Source organism: Podarcis pityusensis (genome assembly GCF_964106645.2).
Source record: "Podarcis pityusensis genome assembly, chromosome: 17".
Taxonomy (NCBI): Eukaryota; Metazoa; Chordata; class Lepidosauria; order Squamata; family Lacertidae; genus Podarcis; species Podarcis pityusensis.
The window spans coordinates 31796493-31820807 of NC_138042.1; the positions used below are offsets into that span (position 1 = coordinate 31796493).

General features: G+C 44.4%; 1 long non-coding RNA gene across 4 annotated transcripts in view; it reads right to left on the minus strand.

Annotated features, from left to right (window-relative positions):
* Nucleotides 1–567: 567 nt before the first annotated feature.
* Nucleotides 568–24315, minus strand: part of LOC308466340 — a 71711-nt gene continuing 47963 nt past the window's right edge. For 2 of the 4 annotated variants that reach the window (XR_013980773.1, XR_013980774.1), the window contains exons 2-4: nucleotides 14374–14523; nucleotides 5548–5657; nucleotides 568–1058 (exon numbers count right to left, since the gene is read on the minus strand). This is a non-coding gene — a long non-coding RNA (uncharacterized lncRNA). Of the gene's footprint in view, nucleotides 1059–5547; nucleotides 5658–10952; nucleotides 11089–11373; nucleotides 11517–14373; nucleotides 14524–24315 lie in introns of those variants that run through there. The other 2 variants (XR_013980775.1, XR_013980776.1) reach the window with 2 other exon arrangements.

Consider the following 24315-nt stretch of genomic DNA (forward strand, 5'->3'; position numbering starts at 1 on the left):
CCTGCAATCCCAGAAATACGGAGGCCTTTCGTAACGTTGCACATTTTTAAGCCCACGTGCACTGCTAGTTACCTGAAAGGGCTTTAAAACCCTGTGCCAATCACACCTATGAGATTCTGTGCCATAAAGAAGCTGTTTATTATATAGTCCTTGTCACAGCTGGGATTCTGCAAGAGGCGACCTTCCTAAGCTTAGAGCTCAGCCATAGGAAAAAACAGCCGCCGCCAGCTGACAGCTATTACAAAAGTGAGCGATCTAATCTAACTGGCACCTTGTGGCAAACCTTTTCAATAGCCGCAGGTTGCAGCGTGGCAGGCCTCGTAACATCATGTTCTACAGGTCGGCCATGTCAAACATGCCACTGCGTTCCTTTTGGGGGCGCAGAATCAGCTGCTACACTTCTCACCTTGAATTATGCTTTTGCATAACCAGCCAGACAAAAAGGAATGTTACCATTCCCCCCACAAAACTTAGTGGTCATGAAATATTCAACTTTTTGCCCCATTTTTTTCAGACACGTTTACCCAGGAATAAATTTCCACTGATTCATTCTCGTAACTTACGTATCATTGGTAAGAGCCCAAACAGGTTAAACAAACTCAACTGGGTTTTTTTAAAACACTGTGCAATCAAACAATAGAACCCCTTTAAAAAGCATGAAATCGAACAGCAGCAAGCTTTAAATTGTAAACCAATTTTTATAATGTTCAAAACACTCAGAGGAAAGGGGTTTGCCTTTCTTCAACAAACTCTCAAAAGAAGGGTGTCTGTTGTTGTTCTTGTTGTACCACCCCGCCCTTCCTGGCTGGGCTTCCCCAGCCACTCTAGGCAGATCCCGCAGAATATAAAAACATAATAATATTTCAAACATCTTTCCAATACAGGGCTGCCTTCAGCACCACCAAGGAGAAGGCCTACCCACCTGGATCTCAGAAGGAGGAGGCCTCTGTTTCTCTTGCAGTTCTAAGAAACAAAAGAAGGATTTTATGGGAGGTGGTGTTCTTTGAAGGAGGCAGAGTCTATGTTCTGAAGATCAAAAGCAGTTTCTTCAGCTGGGCCTGGAAACAAAGAGGCAACGGATATATTGGAATATAATCACGAAAGATTAAAGTGGCCTCTCCAACTAGGCTCTGACATTTCTGAACCACCTTCAAGGGCAGCCCCATGCAGAGAACCATGGCAGTACCAAGGCACGCATTACCAAATGGAAGTACAGGCATACCTTTGTTCTTGAACGCCTTGTGACATGAAAGTTTTGTGTTTTTGTTTTTTTAAATGATATTTATTAAGATTTCAAAAGGAAAAGATTACATTAAAAAGAAAATTAACAGTAAAAAGAAAAAATACAAAATACAAAATACAAAAAAGAAAAACCAATTAAAAACAATTCCATCTTTTCATCACTTCTTTTACATTTACTTGTTTCCCAGACCTCCTCATACCTCCCTCTTTTGTATTCCAATTCAATTTATTAGTCCAGAAATTCCTTTCCCTCCTTTTTAATCCTGATCTTTAATCCTGATATATTATAACATTAAATTTTTAGATATTAAAAACCAATTTTTCCATGTTCTTTTATACCATTACCACTAGAAACTGCTTAACTTCAATCCGTCATCATTCTAACATTCATTAATTTTACAATATTTCTGTAAGTAGTCTTTAAATTTCTTCCAATCTTCTTCCACCGACTCTTCTCCCTGGTCTCGGATTCTGCCAGTCATTTCCGCCAATTCCATATAGTCCATCATTTTCATCTGCCATTCCTCCAGTGTGGGTAGATCTTGTGTCTTCCAATGCTTTGCAATAAGTATTCTTGCTGCTTGTGACATGAAAGTTTTGGCAAACCCAGAAGTAAGTGTTCCAGTTTGTGAACTTTTTTTTCCGGAAGCCGAACATTCAATGGAGCTTCCTGCAGCCAATCGGAAGCTACGTCTTGGTTTCTGAACATTTTCAGAAGTTGAACGGAATTCTGGAATGGATTCCGTTCAAGAAGCAAGATACGACTGTAGTTTATATAAAACTGGTTATCCATCTGTTCAAGTGCACAGTTAACCACAGATAACGGGGATGCCAAAAATTCCTGTTGAGTAAATACTCCCTTGAATATAGAAATAACTCTTTTGTATAGAAAACAAAGGTCCAGTCTTAAGTTTAGTTCTCCCCCATTTCTGCATCAGTTTACAATTTAAAAAAATTGTAATCATGAAAATTCACCAGCATTTTAGTGCTCATAATATACGCATTTTAAGATGAAATTTTGCTTCATATACTCACTTTTGCAAGGCATTTCCCCAAATATAATGCATTTTGTGTGGTCTCACCCCAGAGATAGATAGATAGATAGATAGATAGATAGATAGATAGAGGACACTTTACCTCAATATACATATTTTTATACACATTATTTAGTCAGAGACCTCTATTGCAAAATTCAGAGAAGAACGAATTTCAAAGGCTAACAAATTTTGAAAGATTGTTTTGGGAAGAGCAAATTAAACAGGTTCCCATTAAAATGAACCAAAACTTCTCCCCCATTCCTACGCCAGGTACCTGAGTACAGGACTGCAACCTTAGCGCCAGTGTTTGAGGAGTTAATGGCGAGAAAGCGCTCTTTCATCCTGTGTGAGACGGCAGTAGCCTTCATAAAAGGCTTGAAAAAGGATGGGAGTTTCTTGATGGTGCCCTAAGAACCTCTAAGAATGAACTATTGACTCTCCTGCCTGAAGCACCTTCCAGTTTCCTTGTGCAAGCAGCACCAGGAGACCCAAGCAGAGGCCAGGGACTAGTTTAACTAAAAGCTAGCTGAGCAGGATGGATTCCCAACTACTTGAAACCAGAAGGAGCAGCAGTAATGGCGTTGACAGCGAGTACCAGAAGGCAAACCGAACCTGCAGCTACAGTGGTAACAGTAAAGGTAAAGGTAAAGGGACCCCTGACCATTAGGTCCAGTTGTGACCGACTCTGGGGTTGCGGCGCTCATCTCGCTTTATGGGCCGAGGGAGCCAGCGTACAGCTTCCGCGTCATGTAGCCAGCATGACTAAGCCGCTTCTGGCGAACCAGAGCAGCGCATGGAAACGCCATTTACCTTCCCGCCAGAGCGGTACCTATTTATCTACTTGCACTTTGACGTGCTTTTGAATTGCTAGGTTGACAGGAACAGGGACCGAGCAATGGGAGCTCACCCCATCGCGGGGATTCGAATTGCCAACCTTCTGATCGGCAAGTCCTAGGCTCCGTGGTTTAACCCACAGCACCACCCGCGTCCCTTAGTGGTAACAGTAAACACCCTTATTTATGGTAATGCCTGTTTCTTCAGCTCATCATGTTGGCATAAAATCACCTGACCTTTATACCAGCTTACAGGTGCCAATGTGTTTAATCAGCAGGCTACCCACCCAGGGAACTTTGATAACACCTGACGGAGGAGATTTTGCAGTTGCTTACAAGAGCAAATTGGCTGAACAGATGCGATCTATGCATGAGTGACATTGAACAGGATGTACTAAACATATTCCTGGGGAAGCAGCAAGCTGTGGATTGATGTGTTAACACCAGTGATTTTTGCCTCGCTGATGGCTCAGGTGAAGGGGAGCGAGGTGCCACTTCCGTGGGTGGGTTTTGAATACTTAAACATGCGCAAGTAAATTGTTGCAGCCCACAGCAGTCGCCTGGGAGGGCTTCTGTTCTGATTGCCAATATGACTTGGCAGCCTGTAGAATTCCCTCCCAGGAACAAAGATCCGGGCCTGTTCAAAGGCAAGCAGAATCCTCCGGTATCCATGGAAACATGGAGCCATCGCTGCTAGGTGCACGATGTACATTAACACTGCCTCCTTGCCATCACAAAAGATGAGAGGCCTGGCTAGCACTCTTCTCCGGCACCCTGTGGTTTCTATAGATATGTGCAGCTGTCTCTGCTTAGTGTGGGACTTGTACAGTCACCGCCATTAAAAGGGATTAGGAGTTACATCAACTGTTACCTAGAACTTTGCAGTTTCCATGGCAACATGTATAGGCCAAGGCACCAAAGTACAGTCTTGCATATAGGTGTGTGTGTGTGTGTGTGTGTGTGTGTGTGTGTGTGTGTATGGATGATAGATAGATAGATAGATAGATAGCCTTGGTAAAAGACTGGATGAGAGCCAATTCACTGAAGCTTAATACAGAGAAGACTGAAGGATCAGGTGCATAGCCTGGGGGTACTTGTCGCTCCAGTACTTTTGCTTGAGGCTCACATGGCTTTGGCAGTGCCGAGTGCCTTCCATCAGCTTTTGCTGGTGGCCCCAGCTGCACCCATATCTGGACATGGATAGCCTAAATTCTGTTGTCTATGCTCTGGTAAGCTCTAGGTTAGATTACTGCAATACAGTGGTACCTCTGGTTGTGAACAGGATCCATTCTGGAGGCCCGTTCGCAACGTGAAAAGCCCACAACCGGAAGCGCCGTATCTGCACAGGTGCGAGGTATGATTTAGCACTTGTGCACATGCACGAAGCGCAATTTAGCCCTACTGCACATGCACAAGCGGCTAAACCCGGAAGTAACCCTTTCTGGTACTTCCGGGTCGCCGTGGGACGCAACCTGAAAAAACATAACATGAAGCAAATGTAAGATGAGGTATGACTATATGTTATACGTGGGGCTGCCTTTGGAGACTGGAAATGGCAGCCGGTGCAGAATTCAGCAGGGAGGTTGCTCACCATGGAACACTATCCGAACACATAGCACCAATCCTGGCTCAACTGCACTGCTATCAACTAGTTCCTGGGCCCAATTCAAAGTGCTGATTTTGACCTATAAAGCCTTATTCGGCTCAGACTACCAGTACTTGAAGAACTGCCTCTACCCACATGAATAGTCCTTGCATTCTTATTATGAAGCCTTTCTCCATGTCCCTCTCTGATACGGTGTGTGGCAACATGAGAACGGGCCTTCTTGGTGGTGGCTCCCTGTTTATGGAATGCCCTTCCACGAGCACATGCCTGGTGCCATCACTATCTGATTTTAGGTACTAGGCAAAATCATCCTTATTTATCCAGGCCTTTGTATCAGAGTTGGATCTGTTCTTCTCATATTTCTTGTGAGTTTTAAGTTGTTTTATCCTTGTTTTTAATGTTTTCAAGTTTTTTTTCTCTCTTTTTCCCAAAAAGGCATCTAATAAATATAATAAAAAGTAAAGAGACCCCTGACCATTAGGTCCAGTCGTGGCCGACTCTGGGGTTGCGGTGCTCATCTCACTTTTATTGCCCGAGGGAGCCAGCGTACAGCTTCCGGGTCATGTGGCCAGCATGACTAAGCCGCTTCTGGCAAACCAGAGCAGCACACGAAAATGCCGTTTACCTTCCTGCCAGAGTGGTACCTATTTATCTACTTGCACTTTGATGTGCTTTCAAACTGCTAGGTTGGCAGGAGCAGGGACCGAGCAACGGGAGCTCACCCCGTCACGGGGATTCGAACCGCCGACCTTCTGATCAGCAAGTCCTAGGCTCTGTGGTTTAACCCACAGCGCCACATAAGTAAACATAAATAAAATATACTACTCACCTTTCCATTCAGACTGAGGCAAGCAAGCAAATATGCCATCCCATTAGGCCTGTGGGTTCTTAACATCCAACTTTCTCTTCTTTTTCCCCCGATGAGAAGATTAGAGGCATCTAAAGAAGCAAGGGAGGCTGTTCAGTAGGCTGTTTGCTGGGCTGAGGCCTAAAATGCTGATGTATGGAAGCTGCCAAGGCTTTGAGGTTAAATATTCTTCTCTCTATATATTTAATATTATTCATAAATAAAACTTATTGAACAACAATATCACGCTGACCTCCCACAGCCTCCAGAAGAAAAGAGACTAAGTCACTTTTTAAATAATAGAGTGTGTACACAGTGCCTACATATTCATATTCCTGCATCACAGGGGGTTCAGCTGGAAATCTTCGGGGTCCCTTCCAACTCTACAATTCTGTGATTCATTTCCCAGATCTGGCTAAGAAAGTGCCAGAATTACGTACAGTGCTACCTTGAGTTACAGAAGCTCCAGGCTACATACGCTTCAGGTTACAGACTCCGCTAACCCAGAAATAGTACCTGGGGTTAAGAACTTTGCTTCAGGATAAGAACAGAAATCGTGCTCCGGCGGCACGGCGGCAGCAAGAGGCCTCATTAGCTAAAGTGGTGCTTCAGGTTAAGAACAGTTTCAGGTTAAATACGGACCTCCGGAACGAATTAAGTACTTAACCCGAGGTACCACTGTATAAGCTAAACAAGCTATAGCTCTCCCCACTCTCTTGGGCCCCCTCAAAAAAATTAAAGGAAAAAAAAACTGGATGTACATTTCCAAAATATAATATAAAAGACAAATAAAATAAAACCTACATTCAGCAACAGTGTTTTGTGTTGTGTAGACTCCTATGATGTAAGTAATGGGCCCCGCCTGCTTGCCTGCTCCCTAAAATATCACTGGTTTGCTCATTTCTGTATAGAGTCATACCTCAGGATGAATACGCTTCGCGTTAGGCAAATTCGGGTTGCGCTCCACGGCGACCCGGAAGTAACGGAGCGCGTTACTTCCGGGTTTCACCGCATGCGCATGCGCAGACTGTCAAAATGATGCCATGCGCATGCGCAGAAGCGCTGAAACGTGACCCGCGCACGCGCAGACGCGCGGACACGGGTTACGTTCACTTCAGGATGCGAACAGGGCTCCGGAACGGATCCTGTTCGCATCCCAAGGTACCACTGTATAGAGTGCTGACATTCTGCATGGACTGGTTGCATGGCAATATGTAGCAGGCAGCTGCAGACTGCAGGGCAGCACAGTTGAGTGTAGGTCAAGCTGTTGTACCTGTTATCTAATATTAAAGAGGGCTTGTAGACTGATAAATGGCTTTAGATACCTATTAGGTCCATAAATTACCATATAACATATGTTCAACACACACAAAAACAACGACAATTTGTTGTTGACAAAGGACAGCTGGACATATAAAGGGCCCCATTACCTTCAGTAGCTTAGGGCCACATCAAACCTAAATCTGGCCCTGCCTAAGCGCCATACAGAGTGCTGCTCTGCAAAGGGGAGAAGAGCTGACAGCTGAGCTAGATTACCTTTGCGTGATCCCCCTGCATATATATATGTGTGTGTGTGTGTGTGTGTGTGTGTGTGTGTGTGTATATATATATATATATAATTAATTAATCTTTATTGGATTAAAATCAACATTTACACACACAACAAAAGCTTGAAAAAAGAAAAAAGAAGACAAAACGAAGTACAATATATCTCTTACAAACAAAAACAATAGAACAATACGGTACATCACAAATTTACAAAAATATTCCATCAACTTCCGACTTCCTTGATATGGCTTCTTTGTTTTCTTAATTACTTGCCTCTATTTTTCAAAAAACTTTATCCTTATTAAATCTTGTTTGACTTCATTATACCTTCATCAGTTCCGAGAGTTATTCAAAGCATTCTAAAGTTCTTCTATGGGGACACTCGCTTCCACATTTCTAAGTACAACTTCCAGCTGGGGGATGCAATCGAGCAGGGCAGGGCCAACCTGTGGCCCTCTGGTTGATGTTGGACTACAACTCCCATCATCCATTGTCTGGGCTGGCAGGGGCTGATGGGATTTGGAGTCCACACACAGCTACAGGGCCACAGGTGCCCCATCCCTGCAAAAAAGAGACACGTAGTAATGTGAGGTTTTCTGAACCCATTCAAATCCAACGCCTGTCCTTTGTAGCTGCTTCTACAGTCTTGGAGCCTGACCTTAGTTCCTACTGAAACAGAACTGCAGTTAAACTATGACTATCATGTCCTATAGATGTAAATTTATGTCGATTGTCTTTAAGTGCACCACTTAGAAATGTGAATATTTAACCCATGTAGAAATGTTACCAACATTCAACAGATATAGTCTGCATTCAACCTACTGGATTATGCTAAATTTATAGTGGACTAATGTGTCTTTGTGGTGCTGGAGGAGACTCTTGAGAGTCCCATGGACTGCAAGAAGATCAAACCTATCAAGGAAATCAGCCCTGAGTGCTCACTGGAAGGACAGATCCTGAAGCTGAGACTCCAATACTTTGGCCATCTCATGAGAAGAGAAGACTCCCTGGAAAAGACTCTGATGTTGGGAAAGATGGAGGGCACAAGGAGAAGGGGACGACAGAGGACGAGATGGTTGGACAGTGTTCCCGAAGCTACCAGCATGAGTTTGACCAAACTGCGAGAGGCAGTGGAAGACAGGAGTGCCTGGCGTGTTCTGGTCCATGGGGTCACAAAGAGTCAGACACGACTAAACGACTAAACAACAACAACAACAATGTGTCTTTGTAATCTAACAGGCAACTCCATATTTACTTGGGGGGCTGCGTTCCAAGGCACTGTGCACATCTGTGGGATGCGCATAAGCCTGCCCCACCCCATTCTGCCCCACCCCCTTGCAGTGCCAAAAACGGCACGTGCATCAGTGGCCGCGCATGTGTTGATTGCGCACAAATGGGGAGTTGCCTGTATTGCTAATCAGGATTGATTGGGCAATGCTAGCTCCCAGGGCATTATCAAAATTTTGATTTCGAGAACAGTTTACAGCTACTCTGTTATAACTACTCTGTTATGAACTCTGAAATAAGTAATTTATGAAAAGCTGCAGGATTTCTCACCACTGTGTCCTCAGAAATCAGAAAGCATGTAACTTATTTGTAAACTGTTTCTTAAACTATTGATCATGCTATTGATTAGCCTTGCTCCATCAGTTTGCCTTGCAATCGGAGTTTGGCTTTAAAGGTAATTCTCTCCCCCCCCCCCACTCCATGGCCATAGCTTTTTAGTAGATGCAGTATGCAGACTTTAAACTAGGAGGGGAGGGAATTATGTTCCTGTACACCAGGCACGTCCAACCTCAAGTTTTCCTGTGATCTACCAACAAGTATCAAAAACTGGCAGTGATCTACCACCCTCCGAACTCATTAAAGTTTATGAAATATAAATAAATAAATAAATAAATAATCTTCATTTCATGTTTGGATATCGTTATGAGAGATCCAATACTTACTAGATTGAGAAGTAACTAAACAAGTAAGAAAAGTCAAACTATATTTTTATATTAGTTTGCACAGATCTGAGGAGCCAGCTTCCCCCCCCACTCTCTCAACTCTTTCCATTCTGAGTTGCTTCTTTCCTTGCTCCATGATTCTGCGCCCCCCCCCGTCGAAGGGAGCCGCACAGCTGATGTGGATCCCCATAGTGCCTGCCCTCCCTCCCTTCCTCCCCGTCCCCCGTCAAAGGAGGCCGCGCAGCTGTTCCTGATCCTGATCCCCATCGGAAAAGCAATGCTAAGCAACGCCTCCCCTCTTCCAGCAGCATCACGCAGATCTCTCCCCAGCTCCCTTGTACCTCCCTCCGTCTCCCCTGCGCCCGTGCGCTGCTCAGGGTTGCATTGCTGTGGAGACTGGTGGTAGTGGCTACTGCATCTGAGGTTGCAGAGAAAGGCCCTGTGATTGACCAGAAACAACCCGGCGGTCAACCTGGGGCTCGCGATCGATGCGTTGTACATGGCAGCTGTACATTATATTATTTCCATCAGAAGACCTTCTACTGCACAACATTTTCATGTCTCCCACTGAAACTAGATATGGGCAGTTCAGCAAGAGGAATAAGGCGGCCATTTTGTACCTACTTTAATGGGAGTAAGCCATTTTGAACTCAATGGGACTTGCTTTTGAATAGACATCCAGAAGACTAAGGAGAGCTGTGCTGCCTCAGTCCAAAGGCCTATCAATCTTGTCTAGCATTGTCTTCTAACTTCTTGCAGTAGCCAATCGGAGACCTCTAGGAAATCCCAAAACAAGACATGGGCACAATAGCACTCCCTCACTTGTGTTCCCCCAGCAAGTGGTATTCAGAGGCACACATGCCCTGTAAATGCCCACTTCACAGAAGCAGACCAGTCTACATTATCTTCCATTAATTAGCGATGCCTGCATCTAAGATATGATATTCATTTTCACACATGTTCTAATTTGTGGTGCTGATCTTCTGCCTCTCCTGAGCTATTGATGGAATCAGCCCTTAATAATTAAGTGTCAGGGATTCATTGATTGAAAGCTAGGAGAGACCATCCTCCTCCCCTCCTTGCATAATTATAGACATGCATTCACAAAGGGAGAACTTCCTCGCTGGATCAAAATTAAGGTCCATGGAGCTCAGGGGTGAGGCAGTCTGCTGTTCCTAAGACCTAACACCACACAGTTCTTGGTGTAATATCACGTGGGTGGCAAGTAGGAAGGAAATCCAGGGTAAGGAGAGGAGAGGGAGGGGGAGAGAGAGGCTGGATCTATATTCACTCTTTAAACGTTCTTAGAATGATATTTTTGATATCATTCGAAAACATAAAGGCATTTGGTTTCTCTGCTTCCTTTTCTACAAGGTCTACCTACTTATTTGACGGGGATAACTCTGCAACACCCTCTGGTGTCACATTTTAATAATGCATTATTAACGTTCTAAAAGAATGTCATTTTTAGCGTTAAAAACCATGAGTGTAGATGAGTCCAGAGAGAGAGAGAGAGAGAGAGAGAGAGAGAGAGAGAGAGAGAGCTGTTCTCAACCATTTTTGGCTCCAGCCCTGCTCACTTCTGGCATGCACCCCTTGAAAGATTAGCCTCCAGGGGGCCCTTGACATCATCATCATCATCATCATTATTATTAATATTATTATTATTCCCCACCCAACTGGCTGGGTTGCCCCAGCCCCACATACAAAAGGTCACCCACTCATGATCTAGTTAGTCCACTTCTCAAGTAGAGCATATGACAGCCATTCCTGTTGTCCCACTCCCCAAAAATAGCCTTTAGAAGTATACTGTTTCTGTACATCAGTGTTATATATTTTAGCTGTCATAACCAGTGCTTTTTCCCTAGAAAAATAGGTGCTAGTACTCACGATGAAGTTGTTTCAGTGTCACACTTTTTAACCAAAAAAGGGGTGCTGGTTACTGAGTACCCTTAAAAAGGGGTACTGAGTACCCCCTGAAAAAAGCACTGGTCATAACCAATATCAATTGATAGGCCCGTCCTCCATGAATGTTTTTTTTTTAAAGCCATCTGTGGAGTTGGTTTCACAATGCAAATGAAGCCTGCACATTTTCAGAGACAGTCAGTGGCTGCCCTTTGCGATGTACTTTGTCTACAAAGTGACAACTGGTTAGTGAAGCATCACGTTCATGCAAATGATTATGGAGGCAATCATCGCCTCAGTACTCAACAGTGGACAAATCACCCTGTTATTACTCAACACAATAATGCAATGAGGGCAAGCTATCGTAAAAAAAAAAAAGCATATTCAGTTCTTTTAAAATACTTGCTTTGCTGAGGACAGTGTGGTGTAGTGGTTAAGAGTGGTAGATTCGTAATCTGGTGAACCGGGTTCGCGTCTCGGCTCCTCCACATGCAGCTGCTGGGTGACCTTGGGCTAGTCACACTTCTCTGAAGTCTCTCAGCCCCACTCACCTCACAGAGTGTTTGTTGTGGGGGAGGAAGGGAAAGGAGAATGTTAGCCGCTTTGAGACTCCTTAGGGTAGTGATAAAGCCGGATATCAAATCCAAACTCTTCTTCTTCTAAACAAGGTGGGATGTGGGAGTTCAGAGATTAGGATCTAATTCAGGTTTTTCCATTTAGTAGGTAAAGGACTCCTGGACGGTTGAGTCCAGTCAAATGCGACTATGGGGCTGTGGCGCTCATCTCACTTTCAGGCCAAGGGAGCTGGCGTTTGTCCACAGACAGCTTTCCAGGTCATGTGGCCAGCATGACTAAACTGCTTCTGGCACAACGGGACACTGTGATGGAAACCAGAGTGCACGGAAACGACATTTACCTCCCTGCCACAGTGGTACCCTGCCACTGCTGTGCTTTTGAACTGCTAGGTTGGCAGGAGCTGGGACAGAGCAATGGAAGCTCACTCCGTCGCAGAGATTTGAACCGCTGATCTTCTGATTGGCAAGCCCAAGAGGCTCAGTGGTTTAGACCACAGTGCCACCAGCTCCCTTTCATTTTGTAATTAGTAGCCCTAGGGGCTGCTTTGAAGACTGGGGAAGGGATCCATTCAGAGAGACAGCTGGACCTTATCATCTTGCCCTCTCCCTGAAGCATCTGTTAATCACTCCCTGTGCCTTCTATTAACAGTGTTGTCATGTACAACACCTGTACCTAACCCCCACTCTACCCTGACCCCTCGAGCAGTTTCTGGAAAAGTTTCTGGAAAAGAGCAGTTTCTAGAAAATTTCTAGAAGAAAGGGTTGACCTCCCTCCCCCAGAGTGCCACAGTTCCAAGCTTCAAAGCAGTCTAGGGTTGGATGAACCTGTCAATTTAGGTCTTTCTCATTTTTCCAATCTTAGGGCAGCATAGCATTCAGCTAAATAATTGCCCAAGTAGAACGACTTCTCTTTGTGCAATGGGACTTCCCCGCCCTGTCTCCTCCCCTTGTGTACACCCCACACTGTCCCTGCTCCAGAGGGTTGGGAGGATACCTAGGACATATTTTTTTCGGGGGAGGGATGTTGCACAGGGGGAAGGGGGAATGTCCTGTTGCACACGCAGGCATTGTTTTGCTTGCACAATTTAATTCAATTGAATGCCACCCACAAAATCAGCTCCGCATCAGTTTGCCTTTAAAAAAGAAAGAAAGAAAAGAAAGTCCTCATGAAAATTCCTAATATGCAAAATTTGGTAGGCATTTCCTCCCTCATATAACATGTTTTTGTATTATTTGTTCACACACACACATATATATAAAATAATTATACACCCTTGGAGGATGTCTGTGTTTCGTTTCACATATCATTTCAGGAAGTGCAAACAGGGTAGGTTTGCATTAAAATGTGAGCAGAACATAACTGAATCCTGCCTCCAACCACCCAAAATTTCCTGCTTGGGGTTTCTAATTAGTAAATGGAAAAGCAGGAGAATCTTATCATAGCTATTCTGTACCACATCTAGTTTGGCCTTGATGTACAGAATTCTATCTGTATTGCTCACCTAGAAAACATAAGTTCAGATCCTAATTAAGGTTCTGCTGGTGGGAGCATCCTATGAAAGGAGTTTGACTTACTGGTATGCTGCTGCCACTGAAATGGGGAGTCATTTTAATGAATCTCCTCTTCCCCCTGCAGCCCTTTTACTACTCAAAAATCTGTTCCAGAGGGTTGGGTAACTCTCTGGGGCAGCAAAAGAGGCGGCGCAGGGGGAGGGAAGATCAGTGAAAAAATGTTCCTTGTATGCTACCAGCAGAAGCCTCCACCAGATCCCAATTCCTTCCACAAAAGGAAGGAGCCCTTTCATTTGTGGAGAGCCAGTGATGTAGCTGGGAGGGGCCAGAGGGGTAGTTGTTGTCAGGAGCTCAGCCTACACTCAAGTAGGACCCTGCAGAGACACATGCCCGACTGGCATGTTCTCTCCCTCCTGGTCGATCGTTCGGGAGCTTCAAAAGCTTTCTTCAGCCTGAACATCACAGCTACCGATGCCAACAGACATTGGCACACTTACGGCTCTGCAGAGTCTTCACAGCTTTGCGTAACAGACCTCAGCAACTCAGCATTTTGGCTAATCTACTTTATTTGCATATAAACACACACGGAGCACTGCAACATGGCTCCCTCTCTCTCTCTAGTATCAGACAGCAAAGAGAAAAAAACAAAGGACAATAGTCCCACTTCACGGAACACAGTAACACAAACATCCTGTCTCTGTCACTTCCCACTCTGGGGAGTCAAATCATGTGAAAGACAACAATCCCATGACTGCAATAATGGAGCAGGAATTCTAACAGTTGTTAGGGGTACAAAATGTCAACACCCGGTGTTGCCTCCATACAGCTGTGCACTTTCATTTCGTGTGAACCACGAAGTGACCTCTACAGACAACGGAATGACTTTTCTTTTCTGATCTCTGTGGCTGTGGTCTCCTGGGTGACACAGACACCATTAGGCAGTTGAATGTCCATGTGTACTCCAGCCCTTTCCCTCCTTCTACTCAACGCTGCTCTGCACTGCCCCCCACTGGCAACCCACACCGTGGAGAGTTGGTTGGATCTAAGGCAGTATGTTATAATGAGCAATTATATTTCCCTCTTCTGCTTATAATGTTTATTCACCCAGGAACACAAACCCTTGAGCCTATGTTTTCGATTGTATTTATCAGGACTTAACAAATTCTAATTACATTAAAGTCAAGGAAAGGTACAGGGGAGAACCCCTATTCACCTAGGGTTGCAAACCAGGACATGACTTGCCAGATCAAACTTTCAGTAGTTAAGCTCTACAAATAAAATTGTTGGGATATACAGGACCCTCAGGCTTGTCCACAAACCTCATTTCCTGAGCTGCAAGTTGTCTCCACACACACATGAATCTACTAACAGTTTTCTAAGGACTTCCATTCCAACTCGGGAGAGGCCAAAGGATGTCAGGATAGGCATAAAGACTCCTTTCTCAAGATGCCGCAGACATCAAAGGAAGGCTGTGGAGAACATGTTTTTGAAATGTTAATGAGTTGTACCTCTGGGCCTTGTCAGCTCAAACTCTGGAGGGAAAGAGAGTCTTGGAATTTGAAAGGAAAATCAGAAAAGAAAATTGGGTAACCATCCATACTCCACGACGGGGAAAATTTAACAAAATGGATAGGATATAGTACATACATCTTCAGCACGCAGACTGGATCCGAAGGTGAGGGGCATCTCTAAGTTTCCACCAATTCCTTCAACAAGCTGCAGTCCCTCATGCCACACACAGAGGGTCCCAATTCTCTGGAAAAAGCTTTTGGGGAGGCAAGAGACACTGAAGAACAGGGAAGACAGGCAGAAAAACACCTCCTTCCACAAGTTGAATTCCCTTCCCCAAGCTTTCCATGACCCCAATAAGAAGGTGTTTGGGACATGTGGCTTAGCTAATTTCCTGAACACTGTGGAACAAGAGACATTTGTGTTCAATTTTTCTGGCTTCATAAGGATCCCACGGGGCAAAGTAAGTCAGCTGTCATTAGGGATGAGGCAGGCATCAGTTTTAAATAGATTCATACACAGAATTTGACAGTTCCAACTGGATCAAACTCTCAGCTGCTCACGCATTTTTGTTGCTGCTGTTAATGTGCTGGTTGCTTTAGGAAATCTGGAGCGAATAATATTTGTACGATACCGTAATAATGTGTATGAAATGCAACAATTGTTTGTATCTTTAGCTGAAATGGGGGGAAGACACCTTGCTTCTCATTAAGGAGTGAATGGGGAATTAGGGGCGGAAATCCATGCAGATAAGCTGGGCATTGAGATTTTCAGAAAACTCCATCCTTAGTTGTAGTGATCACACAGGGTCCCTGGACGTTTCACCGTCTGTTGATCCCTGTGCCACCACTTTATTTCTCGCTGCCACCACCCAGGCCCTACCTGGTACAATACTGAGTCCAGGCAGGGTTAAATTGGAACATAATCTTCTGTTTATTTATTGCAGTTTAACAAGTGTGTGGTTTCATAAACGGTACTGGTCCATTACAATCATGGGGTGTCTATCCAGACCTATAACTTCCGCTACCTGCTCTCACTCACTAAACCACCTCTCAGATATTTCCTTGTCTTCCTAGCGCCTAACTGTTCCTGACTCAGCTTATTTTGCTACACTAACTCAACCTACCCACAGACTCTATCCCAATTCACTCCCACTCCAACCACCCACCCAACGAACTTCCCCTTCACCCCTCCCAGAGCTGGTTTTATAGTCCCTCTGACTCCACCCCCCTGGGTTCTGATTGGGTAACCTGTTTAACTATTTCACCTCCAGCACTCTCATATATTAATGACACATTAGTTGCTACAGCACCATGGAGAGGGCCAGAAGTGAACAGAGGACTTTTGAGCCTCTGGCTCCAGTCCACATCTCCTTGGCGCCACCCACTTTTTGAGATCTAAATTCCTTAAAGGACCAACACCTCTTGCACTCCCTTGCACCCTTGGGCTGGCAAGATAATTTAGGAAGCACTTGACTTCTTGGATACAAGGAAGGTACCCGCAAAAGCCCTGGCTCTAGTTCTATGGCAGTTGTGCTGTGGGATCTAGTTCAGAATGTCCTGGCCTGTCAGCCACAGCTTCACTAGGACCCTGAACACCACCACCAGAATCAGGAACCAGATCTGGCTCCTTAGCCAGTGACCCAGTAACCTCTCACCCAGTGTCCTGGTCACTACTAGACTCTGTGTTCATGACACCGGGTCAGCAGCGGAGGAAGCTGCTCAGGCTTCTGGGGTGGCACGCCCAGGGATGGGGCAAGCTGCCCAAAGGGGCGGGGTGCACTGTGGGGCCTCTGGAGTCTGCATACCTCCTCCCACTCAGCTGCCCTACAGCTGGGGGGGAGGCAGTGGGCGGACTATATGGGCAGCATGGAGCCTGCATGCGCCCAAGCCACTGTCTCTCTCCCAGTAGAGACGCGTGGCTCGGGTGCGCTGCAGGCCCCGCGGTGAGTGCCGCCCGGCATTTTGTCACCCCCTCAGTGGTGAGACCCAGGGTGGCCCGTACCCAACGTACCACCCTTCCTCTACCCCTGCACCAGGTCTGCCATTTCTCCACACGATCTGTCACAGATTACTACATGGGTAGGCAAACTAAGGCCTGGGGGCTGGATCCGGTCCAATCGCCTTCTAAATCCGGCCATAGATGGTCCAGGAATCAGCGTGCTTTTACATGAGCAGAATGTGTCCTTTTATTTTAAATGTATCTCTGGGTTATTTGTGGGGCATAGGAATTCGTTCTTTATTTCTTTTCCTTCCCCAAAATTTAGTCCGGCCCCCCACAAGGTTTGAGGGACAGAGGACCGGCTCCCTGCTGAAAAAGTTTGCTGACCTCTGGATTACTATGTCCAAACAATTTTCTTTCCTTCTTTTTTTTTTGGGGGGGGGGGACACACATCCTGCTTCAGATGCAAAAGAATACACAAAAACTCCCAAGTATGTGCAGGGGAGTTTTTGAAAACCAAGTCCCCGCCCCAGGTCAGATACTCTGTTGGGTCCATACAACTGTTGTCCCAAGCATTTTGTTCCCTGTGGTTCGCATCGTAGCTTTTCTGCAGGTGCTTGCTTGCTCAGCTAGATCCAAACTGCTCACAGAATTTCCAGTGTTTGACTCTTTTGGAAACTTCTGCCTAAAACAAGGCCTATTCCAAAAACAAACATTAAGCTGCAGCAGTGTGCCGACATTAGCATGGAAATAAAGGTCCTTCGAAGCAGGGAGCTTTTCTTCTAATTAGAGGCAGCGCTGTCTGCCTTATTTAAAAACAATTAAAGCCATTTGCACTGGCAGGTTTCTTGCTATAATTATGAAAAGTCTGTTCTTGCAGGGGGTGGTGAGGGGAGAGAGCAATACTTTGTGAAATTAATTCCGTGGGACTTAGTGTATGCCTCCCCACCTCAACACCAATCTTTCCTCTCAATTTGACACAAATCTCCCTAAAAGTTTGCTAGATCAAGATACTAGACAATCAACTGCGGCAGAAAGAAACACCCGTGTTTCCAAGTCTTACTCACTATGCTATCCTGAGACCTGGCAGATGGAAACCTGGCCTCTGAGCTGACAATTCTCTGCATACGAGCCTATTCTTTTGACCATGCTTGAATTGTTTGTTGATTCAAAACATATGTCTGCTGTCCTTCATCCAATAGATTCCAGGATGGTGGACAACATATAATGATTTGCTTATTTATTAATTACTATATATGTTAGTTATGGAACCCGGGTGGCGCTGTGGGTTAAACCACAGAGCCTAGGACTTGCTGATCAGAAGGTCGGCGGTTCGAATTCCCGCAACGGGGTGAGCTTCCGTTGCTCGGTCCCTGCTCTTGCTAACCTAGCAGTTCAAAAGCACGTCAGAGTGCAAGTAGATAAATAGGTACTGCTCCGGTGGGAAGGTAAACGGCGTTTCCGTGCGCTGCTCTGGTTCGCCAGAAGCGGCTTAGTCACGCTGGCCACATGAACCGGAAGCTGTACGCCGGCTCCCTCGGCCAGTAAAGCGAGATGAGCGCCGCAACCCCAGAGTCGGTCACGACTGGACCTAATGGTCAGGGGTCCCTTTACCTTTTATATATGTTAGTTGCTTCATACAACCAAGTCTCCAAATCTCCAAGTGATTTAGCATGATAAAATACAAACCGATTGGAAGCCATAACATTTAAAGTCACTATCCAATGCAAAATTCATTACAATGCTCACCCAACAATACAGTAAGAAGGAGAATTCATGACCCACACTATTAAAAGTTGTGCATCACTGCAGAGGCCAGCCAGAAGAACGGGCATTTGTGGAATGCTCATCTTGGGGAAACATGCCTGGTGACATTATTGTCAGGTTTTAGATGCCAGGCTAAGACATTCTTATTTACTTAGGCCTCTGGTAGTTAAGATAACCTTTACTGTGAAGAGGCTAGGATTCTGGCTCTCCATGGGCAGAACATTTCTGAGCTCTGAAGCATTCGAAACATGCAGTCTGAAGTGGTGCAGCCTGTACGTACAATCTGAAGGATTTTATCTTATTATTTTTTTTTTAAATAATTTTTGTTTGATTTTACAAGTATAGAGTTATAACAATACAAAATACATATCCATAGTTGGAGATTTCTCCGAATCTCTAGACTTCCCACCTTTCACTCCATGGGTCCTATTATAAACCTTTTCAATTGCATATTATTTCATCTTCCATATTTTATGTCTCTCCATTTTATCCATAATATATTCTACATTACAAGTGTTATTGCAATCCTGCTAATGTTTTCATCTGCTTACAGTGGCCTCTCAAGTAAATTATAAAATTTTCCCATTCTTTATTGAAGTTTTCGTCTTCTTGGTTCCTGAGCTTTCCGGTTAGTTTTCCCATTTCAGTATAATCCAATAGCTTAGTTTGCCATTCTTCTCTGGTAGGGACTTTATCTTCTTTCCATACAATCTGAAGGATTTTAGAGGTCAGCCCACTTTTTGTCAAAGTATGAAAAAAGGTGAATGTAGGAAACTGGGTTCAAATGTTTCCTAGGACAGCCATGAAGCTCATTGGTCAATGGGCAAATTGGCGTCTCTCTCAGCCTAGCCTCAATTGCAGGATTCTTGTGAAGGTAAAATTAGACAAGTATAAACCACGGCAAGCTCTTGGGATAGGATGGATATCTCAGTAAATAAACTCAGAGACCCTTGGATTGGGGCAGATGAATCCTTGTCCATTGCTGTCCCCCTGAGGACACAGGGAAACGCTTCCAGAATTTCTTTGATAGAGTTTGTCTCTTGGCTTTTCCCTGTGGAATAGTAATTAGGCTTTACAGCAAGAGGAACTGAATGTGATATTGAGAATTCTCTGGGTAATGAACATGGTTCAGTGCATCTCACTGCAGGGAAGAAAAGGACTAAGTGTTTCATTCCTCCTTTCAAAAAAGGTCGGCATGCTGTTGTTCTATTAAAGCCAGCCCTGATGGTTTCGAGTCGTGGCTATTTCGGTACTTAACACAATTAAACACACTCGCCGGGGAAATACAATTCAGTGGGAATCAAGGAAATCAGAGCCGTTTCTGAGCAGAACCAACCCAAGTACTGTGGGCCTTCCTGCCAGCATAAAGGTGATTCACGTTAACTGAATATATATTTTTTCATGCCACAGTTCTGGCTGTTTCCTACAGGGCTTTTTTTAAATTTTAACAATGAATATTGAAGTCAATCAATAAATGTAAGTGGGAAAACACTTGTGTTAAGTCTGTATGCAACACCACGTGTGAGGGAGTACATGAGGAACAAGACCAAACATTGGATAGAGTACTTTACAAGAGCCATGCTGTGTTTAAAACTCTGTCCTCTGGGAAGAGAACAAGCAGCCTGATCCATCACTGAATTGGCTTTAACCGCCTGCCAAGTGTTAATGATGAGAGGCTCTTGTCCTTTGCAGATGATGTTACACTATGGCTCTCTGTCTTTTGGCTTTACAGTTGCCACCAGGGTTGTGGGAATGTTCTCGGATATTGATTTCCAGGTTGAAAGCTGTGCTTCTGGGAGCTCAGGAATATGTCTGGGGGTGGGACTGCAATGTAAGAATCTTCCCTTCATCTTTTTAACCCTGTTTGCTGCTACACTTTCCCTGTCGTCTGCAGCTTTGGCAAATGATAAGATTAGATGATGAGATGAGATGAGATGAGAGACCTTGCCAACAAAGGTCCGTATAGTTAAAGCTATGGTTTTCCCAGCAGTGATGTATGGAAGTGAGAGCTGGACCATAAAGAAGGCTGATCGCCAAAGAATTGATGCTTCTGAATTATGGTGCTGGAGGAGACTCTTGAGAGTCCCATGGACTGCAAGAAGATCAAACCTATCCATTCTTAAGGAAATCAGCTCTGAGTGCTCACTGGAACAACAGATCATGAAGCTGAGGCTCCAATACTTTGGCCACCTCATGAGAAGAGAAGACTCCCTGGAAAAGACCCTGATGTTGGGAAAGATGGAGGGCACAAGGAGAAGGGGGAAACAGAGGATGAGATGATTGGACAGTGTTCTCGAAGCTACAAACATGAGTCTGACCAAACTGCGGGAGGCAGTGGAAGACAGGAGTGCCTGGTGTGCTCTGGTCCATGGGGTCAGGAAGAGTCGGACACGACTAAATGACTAAACAACAACAACAAGGTTAGATGATGAGATGAGATGAGATGAGATGAGATGAGATGAGATGATAAATGCTTTACTTGGAAGGCACATACTACCACAGGTGGTGGATGTGAAAGATAGCAAAAGCATTCTGAGAAATGATATATAGTGAGTTGAAAAAAATGTTTAAAATAACGTTTGTGGGGGGGGGAAGCTTTTTTTTACTAGGAATCATAGATGTAGAGATACCAAAGGAGCAGAAACGATTATTTATGTATGCAACTTGGATACTACTCTGGCCCAGAGAGGGAAAGAGGATAAAGTTCTGACCAGAGACAAATGAATGGCTGATGAAGATGATGGACTACGCCGAAATGGAGAAATTGACTGGGAAAATCAGAAACCAGGAAGAGAGAAACTTTAAGAAGGAATGGAAAAATTTTACAATTTATTTGCGAGAACACTGCAAGCAATTAAAAACTTTGACAGGATTTGACTAACACTTGTAATATATTAAAAACTAAAGTAAAAATGGACTACTTTAAGAAAAATAGAGAAATTATGTAATGCAGTCGAAAAAGTTTGATAATGGAAACCATGGAGGGGTGGTGGGAAGTCTAAGAATTCAGGGAATCCTAAATGATTATGATTATGATTAAGGTCTGAACTCAAATGCAGAGTGCAAAACTGAACAAAAAAGATTTTACCAAAAAAAAATGCTTTACTACATCTTCAACTTCCTTAATTAGGCATATGAATTATCCCAACCAATAGAGGTTTATAGAGTAAACAGGACAAGGTCAAAGCACTGCATAGCCTATCAGATTTGGCCTCGTGATGATGTCACTGAAAGCACACAAAACCAATCAGAAGTGAGGACAATGGGTTGGATTCAACTGAGTTGTCATAGCAGAAGCCAGCACAAGGAATCCCACTAACTCCTTAGCGCAATGTTGGATTCCACCCTATGTTTCCTGAATTGGCAAATACCGTTGACCTCTGAAATATACTCGGAGTCGAGTGTGAATTTCATGCTCTTTATTCAGCTCATAGTAGCAATGAATGAAACTTCCCCCAAAACTTCTAGCTATATATACATTATTTACACAATGGGCCCCGCGTGATTGGCTAATTCTGGGCTGCTCCTGTAGGCCAATCTGGCTGTGGACTCACTTCCTCCAGAAGCCTGATTGGCTGCTCCTGCAGGCCAGTCAGGTTGCTGATTCACTTCCACCTGGAGCTGGATTGGGTGGCTCCTGCGGACCAATCAAACTGCTGCATTCTGGATCCTATTGTTCTAGGATTCAACTCAGTACATAACAACCTCCTTTTGAAGCGCATACTGAAAAATTGTGAAAAGGAGGGGTCTCTTTGATGCTGCCCAAACTATTCATGAAAAGAAGCCCCTCTCTACTCATTTTTTGTTGTCACATTGCAGGGATCCCTTGGAGCAGAGACTTAGGACTGGACTTCCTTATGCCCTTAGGCTAGTTTTTCATTACAGTTCTGACAGATGGAATCTGGCATAAATATTACTCATTTTCCTTCCTTACTAAATTTATACCCTGCCAACATGGCTCAAAAAGTCTTCAGGACAACTCTGACCCAGAAATGAAAGCCCAGGAGCCGAGACAGTGGAGCAGAAAAAGCCTCGCCGCCTCCCCCCCTCTCCAAAGCTCCATCAGCGTTAGAACTTAAGTTATTGTCTCTTTTGGATTGTGACCATGAATAAGCACAACATTCAGATTCAGGTTTCGTGCCCCATGACAATGTCTTGAAGCATTTTTGCTTCAATGAATCACTGTTCAAAACTGCTGTCTTGCATCTATATTGGTCTTGCTGAAGACAAAGAACAATACAAATTTTGTGGGGATTTTGTGGGTTTCTATCATGAAATGAATGACTGCACATTTCCCAAAGCTTGAGATTCAGCTATATAATACAATTTGTGCTTCTAGTAAAAAAGCAGCACCCGTAAAAAAAAAAAAAAAAAAAAGCAAACAAACAGCAAAAAAAAGCAAACAAACAAACAAACAAAAAAAAAAAAAGCAAGCAAACAGCATGGACTCCCCTATCCGCTATCCTCCTTTTTGGTCTCCCAGCTGAAAAGCTAAGACATCTATCACCTCTGTCAAGCGATTTCTATCTGCCATAACATTTCTCTTCAGACCCAATCAGTCATCCCATCAACACCGATTTCACCAAGCATCTTCCAGCCACTGGTAAACATTAAAGAATCACCTATAACTATTACCAGTACAAAAAACATCAAACTACAAAATAGACTTGATAGTGACAAATGATCTTCAGATCTTCCAACCATATGGTTTTATCCTTCATGTTATAAATTCTTCCTGCAAATATATGTGTTAAAGAAGAGGAGCTACTTTTAAAAAAACATTAATGATAGATTGCATTCAATGTCTCCAAGATTGAAGCTATGATTTTGTAGTTCAATGTCCTCTTTTTCTTCATTTTTCTATTGAAGGCCATGAGGAACGGCTAAGGGAGCTGGGCATGTTTAGCCTGGAGAAGATCTCGTTTTTTGACAGAATTACAAGCCTGGTAGATGAAGGGAATGCAGTGGATGTAGCCTACCTTGATTTCAGCAAGGCATTTGACAAGGTGCCCCATGATATTCTTGTAAAGAAGCTGGTAAAATGCGGTCTTGACTATGCTACCACTCAGTGGATTTGTAACTGGCTGACTGACCGAACCCAAAGGGTTCCTCTTCATCCTGGAGAAGAGTGACTAGTGGGGTGCCACAGGGTTCTGTCTTGGGCCTGGTCTTATTCAACATCTTTATCAACGACTTGGATGATGGACTCAAGGGCATCCTGATTAAATTTGCAGGTGACACCAAACTGGGAGGGGTGGCTAACACCCCAGAGGACAGGATCACACTTCAAAACGACCTTGACAGATTAGAGAACTGGGCAAAAACAAACAAGATGAATTTTAACAGGGAGAAATGTAAAGTATTGCACTTGGGCAAAAAAAAATGAGAGGCACAAATACAAGATGCGTGACACCTGGCTTGAGAGCAGTACATGTGAAAAGGATCTAGGAGTCTTGGTTGACCACAAACTTGACATGAGCCAACAGTGCGACGCGGCAGCTAAAAAAGCCAATGCAATTCTGGGCTGCATCAATAGGAGTATAGCATCTAGATCAAGGGAAGTAATAGTGCCACTGTATTCTGCTCTGGTCAGACCTCACCTGGAGTACTGTGTCCAGTTCTGGGCACCACAGTTCAAGAAGGACACTGACAAACTGGAACGTGTCCAGAGGAGGGCAACCAAAATGGTCAAAGGCCTGGAAACAATGCCTTATGAGGAACGGCTAAGGGAGCTGGGCATGTTTAGCCTGGAGAAGAGGAGGTTAAGGGGTGATATGATAGCCATGTTCAAATATATAAAAGGATGTCACAAAGAGGAGGGAGAAAGGTTGTTTTCTGCTGCTCCAGAGCAGCGGACACGGAGCAATGGATCCAAACTACAAGAAAGAAGATTCCACCTAAACATTAGGAAGAACTTCCTGACAGTAAGAGCTGTTCGACAGTGGAATTTGCTGCCAAGGAGTGTGGCGGAGTCTCCTTCTTTGGAGGTCTTTAAGCAGAGGCTTGACAACCATATGTCAGGAGTGCTCTGATGGTGTTTCCTG